The 12,033-nt window shown below is 45.9% G+C and overlaps 1 protein-coding gene across 2 annotated transcripts in view; it reads right to left on the bottom strand.

Annotated features, from left to right (window-relative positions):
- Positions 1 to 9,476, bottom strand: part of LOC137435136 (adhesion G protein-coupled receptor L3) — a 43,604-nt gene extending 34,128 nt beyond the window's left edge. The window contains exon 1 of one of the 2 annotated variants that reach the window (XM_078784622.1): positions 9,225 to 9,476. The gene's annotated coding sequence lies outside the window, so the exon portion shown is untranslated. The remainder of the gene's footprint in view (positions 1 to 9,224) is intronic. The other variant, XM_068128657.2, reaches the window with a different exon arrangement.
- Positions 9,477 to 12,033: the final 2,557 nt, after the last annotated feature.

Here is a 12,033-nt window from a genome sequence, read left to right as displayed (position 1 = left end):
CTCCCAACCCAAGAAGTGAAAAATCATCACGAACTAGAACGGTACTCAGTAGAGTACATACTGCCACCAGGATGAACAGTCTACGTTTTGTATCCCACTGATAGGCCTTATCTGGATGCAAACCTTGATAGGCCGGATCTGGATCCAAACCTCGATAGGGCCGGATCTGGATCCAAACCTTGATAGGGCCGGATCTGGATCCAAACCTTGATAGGGCCGGATCTGGATCCAAACCTTGATAGGGCCGGATCTGGATCCAAACCTTGATTGGGCCGGATCTGGATAGTCCGGATCTGGATCCAAACCTTGATAGGGCCGGATCTGGATCCAAACCTTGATAGAGCCGGATCTGGATCCAAACCTTGATAGAGCCGAATCTGGATCCAAACCTTGATATGGCCGGATCTGGATCCAAACCTTGATTGGGCCGGATCTGGATCCAAACCTTGGAGATCTTGGAGACGGCGGCAGGGATTTTCGAAGCTCCACACGGTCTCCACGTTTTTCGAAGTTAAGTCTGTTCACAATTGTATTTTGTCGAAACTGTATTTATCTTTCGGTGTGTGAAGTTATTGTGTGCAACTTTGGTTGTTTCTCGGTGTTTATCTTTCATAAATTGATCGTCTGTTTGCCGTGTCGCGAGCAAGGCCTTGTACAGTGTGCACTGTACAACCTTGAGGCTTTGTTTTTCTCTCAGTGGTCCGTCGTTTGTGATCCAATAACTTTCGTTCTCTGTATTCCCAGGCTTTTCACCCATAGCCTACTTCCTTGTGTAAATCTCAACTCAAAAAAAAAAAAAAAAAAAAAAAAAAAAAAAAAAAAAAACATTTCCTTCTCTGTTCTCATTCGTTTATTCATTCTTATTCGTTCGTTCGTTCTTCGACCACGTGTTTCTCCCCCATTTCCCCAGATAGTTTTCACTCATTAACCTTCAATGTTTACACTTTCCCCTCAAGTTATGTATTCCGTCATATTTTATAACACCTTTTTCTTCTTCTTCTTTAAAAGGCTGCTTTCGACTTGCTCACCAAATCAATTCATCCCAAAAAAAATATCCATCTCCTATAGTGCCTTTTTTCTACATTCCCTAAACTCTCCTGCACTCCATCCTCCATCCAGCGTCCTTAAACGTATTTTTTAACTCGAAGGTCACAAGAAACTCATTTTGCAATAAATGTTCGTTTCCCATAAATCGTACACTTTCAAAAATCCAATCTCACCCCTCCCCTCCAAATCTTCCCCATAACCCCTCCCCTCCAAATCTTCCCCATCACCCCTCCCCTCCAAATCTTCCCCATCACCCCTCCCCTCCAAATCTTCCCCATCACCCATCCCTTTCAAATCTCCCCCCTTGCCCCCTCCCTCCTAAACTACCCCCTCACCCCTCCCCGCCAAGACGCCCCCTCGCCCCTCCCCTCCAAATCTCCCCCATATCCCATCCCTTTCAAATCCCTCCCCTTGTCCCTTCCCTCCCAAACTCCCCCCTCACCCCTCCCCTTCAAATCTCCCCACCCTCATTGCTTCTCAATTTCCCCCCTCTCACTCCCCCTCCTCAAAGCGTCCTCCCCGCTTCTTCCCCCTTCAACCTCTCACCTCCATCTCCCCCAACCTTCTGCCTTGCTCTTCCCCCTCCTCAAATAACACCTCATTGTGGCTCACCCAATCACCATCAAACCTTTTGTCCGCCCCATCCTTCCCTTTCTCCGAGCTATTCTGAAATCTCTGACACACCTTCAACAGCTCTCCCTACCTCTTCCACCTCTTCCACATCTTACCCTACCCCTCCTCCCCCCTGTTCTGTATCTGATGCTCCCCCTTCCTCTTCATTAACGGTATGGACCTCAAACATCCGGGGCCTTCGTTCAAACTTAACTGATCTCTCCATACAGGTTGCTTCTGTCAAACCAGACGTGATCTGCTTAACAGAAACTTTCCTCCTTTATGATGTCTCTGATTCCATAGTATCTCTCCCGGGCTACTCCCTCCTCCGGTATGATAGACCTGAGCCTCGTCCTGGAGGCGGGGTTGCTATCTTTATCAAAAACTCTCTTCCTCACTCGCCCTGCACTGCACTCTCTCCACCTCACCCCCAGGAATACCTCTGGCTACGGCTTCCCCTTCGCTCCCACCTCTTGTTCATATGTGTGTTGTACCGTCCACCAAACAGTGATGACTCCATCTACATCTCGCTGTCTGATGATATGGACCAACTTCTATCTACTCATCCCAACTCTCTCTTCCTCATATGTGGTGATTTCAACTGTCATCATGCCAGTTGGCTGGGTGTGGGTACCTCTCTCACCAGCCATGGCTCCTCAGCAAAGGACTTCTGCGACTCACTGGGACTGACACAATCTGTCAATTTCCCGACCCGGATCTCAGTCAACGGAACATCTTCTCTTCTGGACTTGGTTATGACTAACTTCCCTGAAAATGTCTGCTGCTCTTCTTCTGCTCCGATCGGATCATCTGATCATGTCCTTGTTAAAGTGGACATCTCTCTGACCATCCTCAGGGAGCCTGCTCAGCGTCGACGAGTCTGGCATTTCACTCAGGCCAACTGGCACGGTCTTCAAGCAGCCATCAATCATCTGGACTGGTCTCCCATCTCTACCACCTCTGACATCAACTCATCCTGGGAATTCTTCCAAAGTAAATTGCTCTCTCTCATGCACAGATTTATCCCATCTCGTCTTCAGTTGTCATACCCTTCCTCCCGTCCATGGTACACGGAATCTTGTGGTGAGGCTGTTGCCCAGAAACAACTTGCCTTCGTCTCCTGGAAAGCAAATCCAACGGAAGGAAATCTCATTTCCTTTCACAAAGCCCGAAACAAGTGTGTGTCCACCCTCAGGAGAGCCAGGAAACAATATCTCTCCGTTCTCAAGACCGAACTCTCTTATCTGTCTCCCTCTTCCAAATCCTGGTGGCGTCTGGTCAAATCCGTTTCTGGTGTTTGTTCCCCCTCCATCCCCTCCCTTACCTCAAACGGCTACACAGCTGACTCCGCACGTGAAAAAGCTGAATGCCTCAACTCTGTGTTTGCCTCTAAATCTTGTGTCCCAAACCCATCCCTCTCTGTACCCACCATACCCAGTCGTACCCTGCTGCTCCTGGACTCCGTGTCCTTTCCTCCTGACAAGGTGGAAAAGTTTCTGTCAACCCTCGACTCTGATTCTGCAACTGGACCCGATGGCATCAGCCCACGGGTCCTAAAATCCTGCTCTGCTGCTCTATCTCACCCTCTCTCTGTTCTCTTCACCCTCTCTTTTGCTCAAGGTCAACTGCCATCTGCTTGGAAATCAGCCAACATCACCGCTTTGCACAAAAAAGGTGCAAAAACAGATCCTAGCAACTACAAACCAATCAGCCTTCTCCCAATTATCAGCAAAGTCATGGAATCCATCATTGCTTCTGATATGAAATCTTTCCTCTTCTCCAATGGCTTGATCTCTGATCATCAATTTGGTTTCAGACCAGGTCACTCTACTCTGGACATGCTGCTTCTGCTGTCTCAACAATGGATGGAGATCCTCAATGCCAAACAGGAAATTAGAGCTGTCTCCCTCGACATATCACGTGCCTTCGACACGGTCTGGCACCCCGCTCTGCTCACCAAACTCTCCTCCTTTGGTATCCATGGAAATCTCCACGCATGGCTGGCGGACTTCCTCTCTAGTCGTCGTCAACGTGTGGCCCTGAATGGGTTTCTCTCATCTCCTCTTCCTGTTCAGGCTGGAGTTCCCCAAGGCAGTGTTCTGGGCCCCGTGCTTTTTCTGGTCTTCATCAATGATCTCTCTGACTCTCTCGAAAATCCTCTCTATCTCTTTGCTGATGACTCCACTCTCTGCCGCTCCATTCCTCTTCCCTCAGATCGGCAGTCTGCTGCCTCCTCACTCTCTGAAGACCTGGACAAAATCACAGACTGGTCAAACAAGTGGAACATCTATCTATAATTCCAGTAATCTCTGTCTGTCTGTCTGTACGTCTGTACGTTTGTTTGTTTGTCTGTGACCGCTGTTTCTCGACAACTACCGGTCCGATATACTTGAAACTTGCCAGGTATATTGCTGGGGACCCGAGGATGTGCCTTTTCAAGGTTTCATATTAATCGGACAATTACTTACCGAGCTATGTCCAAAAAACGATTCAACCAATCAGAGAGCAGCGAACGATCGCGTGTGCCGAACGTGGCGGGCACACTCTGCCTCGGATGGCACATTTGAGAGCGTATTCATTTATTTCACGTTTGCAAACTATGTTGGCGTTAAACTATGTTTTACAACTAATAAAAACGAATTTGCGATTCATTCGCTTTCCTGCGCGTTTGTGCACGCGATGGCGATTTCTTTACCAAACTCCGGAAGCCGTTCGCTTTGGACCAAACCATTGCATGTAAATAGAGGGGGGGGATTGTCACCACTCGCAAGCCGTTCGCTTTGGACCAAACCATTGCATGTAAATAGAGGGGGGGGGGGGATTGTCACCACTCGCAAGCCGTTCGCTTTGGACCAAACCATTTCATGTAAATAGAGGGGGGGGATATAATTTTAGATATAGATATAGTACGGGCATATATATAGTACGGGCATGCCCTAGTGTCTTTCAATCCTGACAAATCTCACACTCTTACTATGTCTCTCTGAAAAGATCGACTGGACAACCCTCCCATCTACTTTCTCAACAATCCTCTCCAAGAAGTTCTGTCGCTCAAGATTTTGGGTCTCACTATCTGCCATGATCTTTCTTGGGAAAACCACATTTCCAAGCTGGCCTCCAAAGCCAGTCGCCGACTGGGCATCCTCCGTCGTGCGAAGTCCTTCCTCGGCACACCTGAGCTCCTCACCACATACAAGGCTTTCATCCGCAGCTCAATGGAATACTGTTCTCCCCTATGGGCCGGTGCTCCTGCCTCACACCTAGCTCGGCTTCACGCTGTTGAAACCAAAGCTTTCAGAATTATTGGAATCTCCCGCGATGAAGCTATCTCTGAGGGCCTTTCACTCACTCACCGCAGGCAGGTAGGTGGTCTTTCTGTCTTCTACCGACTCCTCTCCGGCCTTGCACCCCCAGCTCTCTCTGTGCTCTGTCCCCCAAATATTCCTACAGGTCGCACAAGATCTGCCAGCAACCCTCTGATGGTTAAACTGCCGAAATCTCGGCTCTCCGCTCACCTTCACTCTTTCATTCCTCTTTTCTCCCGCCTCTGGAACAAACTCCCTCACTCCCTTCAATCCCACTCCTCCCTCCAGGTCTTTAAAACAGCTGTTCACCACCATCTCTTATCTTCCCCCATCCAAAACCTTGATCTTTTCTACCCCCGCTAATTCACCCCAGATCCACCTTGTTTGAAATTCCAACTTCTTTCCTGGAAGTCCTGGCAGTGTCCATATGTTTTATACCTCTCCCACTGCCCCCTTCCCACGCCCCCCCCCCCAAAGCCCTCGCCCTCTCTCAGATCTCTCGATGTCTCCATGTCTCTCGGTCCCTGCTCTCAAATGTTGTGTTTGTGTGCTTCCCCCTCTCTCCCTATCTTGTCTACCGCTCCCTATGTTATATGTTTTATGTGTCGGTTTGTCTTTCTGTGTGATTAATGTTCGCTCTTTCACGAGCCTCGATCTTGTATACAAAAAAAAAAAAAAAAAAAAAAAAAACCTTGATAGGCCTTATCTGGATCCAAACCTTGATAGGCCGGATCTGGATCCAAACCTGAACCAACACTGAAGCTCGGATACTGCTGGGAAGCTGTGTTACTGCAAGGCGGCGTTCAGTTGATTTTGGCCTTTCCTTGCACTTCACGCATCACCTACAGTAGGTTGGCAACGTGTGACTATTCCGTTTCCTTTCTCATCTCAACTGGTATTCTCCAAGCTACATCCGATATACACAATATTCTGCAAGGTCAGGAACCTAGCATTACCAAGAAAGCTCAACATATGGAAGCCTCAAGCCCAAATACAGGAAATTTGAGTTTCCTGTTCTTCAATTTTCCAACAAAACATCGTGACGAAGCATAACAGCCATGAGGTCAGTGTCTGGGGAATATATAATTTGCTGAAAGGGAAAGTGTAGGAGTGGGAATAAAACAAGGGTCAGCTAATTATATAAATCGTTGGTTACAATGGTGGCCTAGTGATGAGATCATTGGTATAACACCCCAGAGGTTGTGGGTTCGAATCATGTTCATGGAAGCTGTGTTAACAATAAGCATTTGCACACCGCTTCTGGAAAGCAAGATAGAGTCTCCGAATCACCATGCCACGATTTAATGTAAATATAAAAAACAATTCTGGCTCATTAATGACCTTAAGTGACATGTTGTCTCACTGCCATCGAGTTCTGTTGCCAACATGCAACCGAGTCCACACTGTTATTGACTGTTAATGGCCTCAGGACATTTTAAATTAACACAAAAAGGCACCTATGAAATGACCAAAATTCCAATATATAATTGTGTATATATATATATATAAATCGGAAGAAATAAAATGAGATATGGACGTAGCTTCAGGCCGACCTATTATTTTCGATAAGCTTTTGGCCTTTCGACCCTCCCTGGGGTGGACGAGCCTATAAAAATGAGACTTCATTATCTTCTCTTTTTTCCTCTATACTCAGTCGAGGCTCGTGTAAGAGCTAACACATATAAAATAAACTATAGGGGGGACTAACACATAGTGGAAGAGAGAGGGAAACAACCCCAGTAGCGAACAGGGGCATTGAGAGATCTGTGGAAGGGAGAGGGCTGGGGTGGGGTACATGGGATAAACAAGATGGATACTACAAGGACTTTCAGGAAAGAATTTGGAATTTGAGGGAGGTAGATTTAGGGTGGATTAATGGGGGTAGAAAAGATCAAGGTTTTGGATGGGGGAAGATAAGAGATGGTGGTGAACAGCTGTTTAGAAGACCTGGAGAGAATAGTGGGATTGAAGAGAGTGAGGGAGTTTGTTCCAGAGGCGGGAGAAAAGAGGAATGAAAGAGTGAAGGTGAGCAGAGAGTCTTGATTTTGGCAGTTTCACCAGAAGAGGGTTGCTGGCAGATCTTGGGCGACCTGTAGGTAAATTTAGGAGACAGACCACAGACAGAGCAGGGGGAGCAAGGCCGGACAGGAATCGGTAGAAAACAGAAAGACCACCAACCTGCCTGTGGTGAGTGAGTGAAAGGCCCTCAGAATTAGCTTAATCGCGGGAGATTCCAATGATTCTGAATGCTTTGGTTTCAACAGCGTAAAGCCGAGCTAGGTGTGAGGCTGGAGCACCAGCCCAGAGGGGAGAGCAGAACTCCATTGAGCTGTAGGTGAAAGCTTTGTAAGTGGTGAGGAGCTCAGAAGTGCCCAGAAAGGACTTCACACGATGGAGGATGCCCAGTCGGCAACTGGTTTTGGAGGCCAGATTGGAAATGTGGTTTTCCCAGGAAAGATCATGGCAGATAAAGAGACCCAAAAGCTTGAGTGACAGAACTTCTTCGACAGGATTGTTGAGAAAATAGATGGGAGGGTTTTCCAGACGGTTTTTTCGGAGAGACATAGAGAGATTTGAGATTTGTCGGGATTTAAAGACATGTTCCACTTGTTTGACCAGTTTGTGATATTGTCCAGGTACACCTGGTGGTATCTGTGCAATATCACCTGCAGAGTGTGAAGAGGCTGCTGCCTGCCGATCTGAGGGTTGAGATATGGAGTGGCAGAGAGTGGAGTCACCACTTGTGTGTAACACCTCCACTCAATGTCTTGGGACTTATCTCTGGCGGTCTCACATCGGTCTTAGAGAGACATAGTCCATTACAATATATCTTAACCCAAGACAGAAACTGGAACCAAGAGAGAAAATGACAATGGCCAACTCGCCTGTGACGTCATAATTAGAGCAAGTCTGGTCTGGCAGGTCGGCGGTTCGAATCCCAGCTGAGCCACACCGAAGACCTTAAAATGTGCTGCCTCCTTGCTTGACGCTCGGCATTTAAAAGATAGAGCACGGACAAATGACCATAGGTTGGTAATGATAGCGCAGGCTTTTATGGGCCTCACGGCCTCCTCTTGCATCAAAGTTCCTTAAAAGGGAACTCATTATAATGTACACATGTGACAAATAATAATAAATAAACTAACCATGTTGACGATATAGTCTCAGCCTCTACACTCTTGTTCTGGGGAAGTATGGAAGACCAAGTGTGGGCACAATTCACATCCTCAAATTGCTTCGACCCATGCAAGCTCTGGCATAGTCATCACGAAATCCTTTCAAGCATCAAACGGCTTCACCTTCTCAGGGACTTCTGTAGCCACATTCTCCCCTATGGTAAGTAGAGGGACAACCTTGAACACTCCTGGAGTTGTTGGAGGGAATTCGGTGGAAGGGAAGTTGAAAAGTGGTACCAAATTTGCAAATGGAAAAAACATGTCCCCCTCCCTCCCCATATGATTCCAATCAAAATCCTCAACACAGCTAACTTCATTCAAGTTCGAATTCAGTGTCTGGGATGCCGGTTCAGTGTCCATAACAAGGATGGAGCCATTGGAGTGGACTCTCCCTGACCCCCAATCCACAGCTCCCCCAATAAAGTGGAGAAAAATAATAAACAATCCCCCACCACCCCCCAAAAACAATCTGATTTATTTAATTGTTTGTCTCTACCCTCCCGAGTTAACTTCTCAATATACCTGCTACCTGGACATCCCCACCACCACTACCACCACTACCACCACTATTCCATAGTCCTACCAACTACAACATAGGAAAACCTCCGAACAAGGAAAATCTCATCCTCAAGAACACGAAGACAGAAGGATGAACCACTCTGAGTGTGCGACGAGGTGAGGACACGAGAGTCCCCGGGAGGACGTCACAGGCGCCATTACCAAAGGAGTTAGTCCATCACAGCGAGGTTATGACGTCATATGTTGAGAAAATGATGCGTCATCCAACTCCAAGAATTTCGTCACAATTGCGACTCGCTTAACCCCAAAACTACAACCTCATTCATGAATCCAAACGTAACCTACACTGGTCATTTATTTACACTTCGATTACCATAAACGTCTGGTACGTGTTAAATAGAGGACTATGTTAATTTAAACAAGCAAGAAACAAACGAAAGATTACTCCGCGTTGTCGCGATGCGCTTCCCGTCGCCGTCCTTTATCTGATCTACTGTCTCTCACAAAGGTGTAGGGGTAGAAACGTCAGCCAGGCTCTCGTTTTGACAGGTTAAAGTTCAAACACTCACCAGGTAGCGGGCGAGGATAACCGAAGCTCACAGATGGTTCCGAATAAGAGACGGTGTGCTGAAGATTCGCGAGCCGACCCCACTCAAGGCACAATGAGCCGCGCAGGATTGGGCGGAGCTTGTTACGGCGCGGAAGAACACGCCCAGGTGAGGCGGTAATGCGGGTGGGCTCAGAAAAGGATTTCTGTGTATCGAACACCACACGTACTTTTCATATCTCTACTTTTCCTACAATTATTAACCATACTGTTCCCTTACGTCATAACGCCCTCGGTACACAAACGGATGTGCGTTAAAATGTGTCCACGCCCCCAAAGTATACGTCTCTTCTCGTTACCATAAGCCACGCCCCCAAAGTATACGTCTCTTCTCGTTACGATAAGCCACGCCCCCAAAGTATATGTCTCTTCTCGTTACGATAAGCCACGCCCCCAAAGTATACGTCTCTTCTCGTTACCATAAGCCACGCCCCCAAAGTATATGTCTCTTCTCGTTACGATAAGCCACGCCCCCAAAGTATACGTCTCTTCTCGTTACCATAAGCCACGCCCATTCCCAACATGCTTTTCCTTTCTTTTTCGTGACGTCAATGTTGGTGTTGATTCCCACTGCACGTACTTCCATTTGCAGGTTAGTTCAGGTGCAGTAATCAATTTGCTTATTTGGTTTTGTTCGTTTAACTAATGCATATTCAATCGATCATATTATTCCGTCAACATATTCAACACCAAGAGGAGTAAAGTTCGTTGAACTTGTATAATAAAGAAAATGTCATGCTGGTGACCTGCAGGTTACCCAACTCACCGATGAAATACTACCTTGATGCAGTTCACCCTCGTACCTTTCGGGCTGCCAATATCATGATCAATAATTATCATTGTTGCCCTTTGAACCTGTGAGGGACAGACAGGATGCCGGCGATGACTCACCAACTCTTCCTGAAAGACACGGCGTTGATCTTTAGCGACCAGTGCTGGTAGACGAGTCAGCCGGCTTAACGCCTTTCCGATGGACAGTGCACACCTTGATGCCTCGTCCTTCCTGCGAAACACCAGAATGACAGTTTATAGCTGGGTCGTCATTCGAACCCAGACTACACAGCTCCAAGGTACGTACATCTAAGCTATCCTGCCAAGCCGGGAATCCATTACAAACCTTGTTTGAAAAAAATCCGCTTCGAGTTTGGGATGATCCATATTCATATACATTAAAAAATGAAGGCACTACCAGTACCAGTCCACCACCATGTATGTATGTATGTATGTATGTATGTATAAGTATGTATGTATGTATGTATGTATGTATGTATGTATGTATGTATGTATGTATGTATGCATGCATGTATGTATGTATAATGTATGTACGTATGTATGTATACGTATGTATGTATAAGTATGTATGTATGTATGTATGTATGTATAAGTATGTATGTATGTATGTATGTATGTATGTATAAGTATGTATGTATGTATGTATGTATGTATGTATGTATGTATAGCTCTTTCTATAAACCGCTTTTGTGGGTGTCGCAGAAACCTGAAATTTGGCATACCGATGGACATCGAAGCCGGTCGACAGGTAAAAATCACAGAACCTTCGGAAAGCATCCATAAATGAAAATTTATGTAAAAAACAAACAAACAAAAAAAAAAACTAAACGCATATGTTTTTTTAAAAACCTCAATCGATATCTAGCATTTGAAATTTTTATTTTTTATGACTGTAAAATGTGAAATAAACATGACAATAATGTCCGTAAGTTAAAAAAGAAAAAGCATCCGTAAATAAATTTACGTTAAAAACAAACAAACGCTTCCATTACAAGAAAATTTTTTTAAAAATGAACCTCAATCAATACCTAGCATTTTAAAATTGTAAACTGTGAAATAAAAAACGTCAATGAACATTTACGTAAAAACCATAAATGTGTCCGTTAAATAAATATCTACCATATAAAACAGTGTGTGTGTGTGTGTGTGTGTGTGTGTGTGTGTGTGTGTGTGTGTGTGTGTGTGTGTGTGTGTGTGTGTGTGTGTGTGTGTGTGTCTGTGTCTGTGTCTGTCCCCCTTCATAAGGAGAGGTTTTAAAGGCCTTGAATAGTGCTTTCGAAGAGATTTGAGTGTGGGGGATTTAAGGGGCAATCTTTGAACACGACTGTGTGTCCACTGGTTAAAAGACCTAAAATACTCTGAGGACCCAAAAGACCCCAAGGACTCTGAAAACCCAAAATACCCCGAAGATCCAAAATACCCCCAAAGACCCAAAGGACTCCAAAGACCCAAAAGACTGAAAAGACCCTGAAGACCCAATGGACCCCAACATTCAAAATACCCAAAGACCCAAAATACCCTGAAGACTGTTAAAGACACAAAAGATAATGAAGACCTACAAGACCCCAAGGATTCTGAAAACCTCAAAATACCCCAAAGACCCAAATTACCCCCAAAGGCCCAAAGGACCCCAAAGACCCAAAGACCCAAAAGACCCTGAAGACCCAAAAGACCACAAGGATCCAAAAGACCCAAACAACCCCAAGGACCCAAAATACCCCAAGGACTCAAAAGAACTCCAAGTACTCCAAAGATCCAAAATACCTCAAAGACCCAAAATACACCGAAGACCCAAAATACTGAAAAGACCCAATGGACCTCAAAGACCCAACATTTTGGTAAGACCCAAAAGACCCAAAAGACCTCAAGAACCCAGAAGACCCAATAGACCCCAAACACCCAAAATACCTGAAGACCCAAAATACCCAGTAGACTGTTAAAGACACAAAAGATAATGAAGACCTAGAAGACCCCC

The sequence above is a fragment of the Myxine glutinosa genome, chromosome 9, assembly GCF_964187855.1.
Source record: "Myxine glutinosa chromosome 9, kmMyxGlut1.1, whole genome shotgun sequence".
Taxonomy (NCBI): domain Eukaryota; kingdom Metazoa; phylum Chordata; class Myxini; order Myxiniformes; family Myxinidae; genus Myxine; species Myxine glutinosa.
The sequence above is the reverse complement of the archived record's forward strand: the minus strand, read 5'-3'. Positions and strand labels throughout refer to the sequence as shown.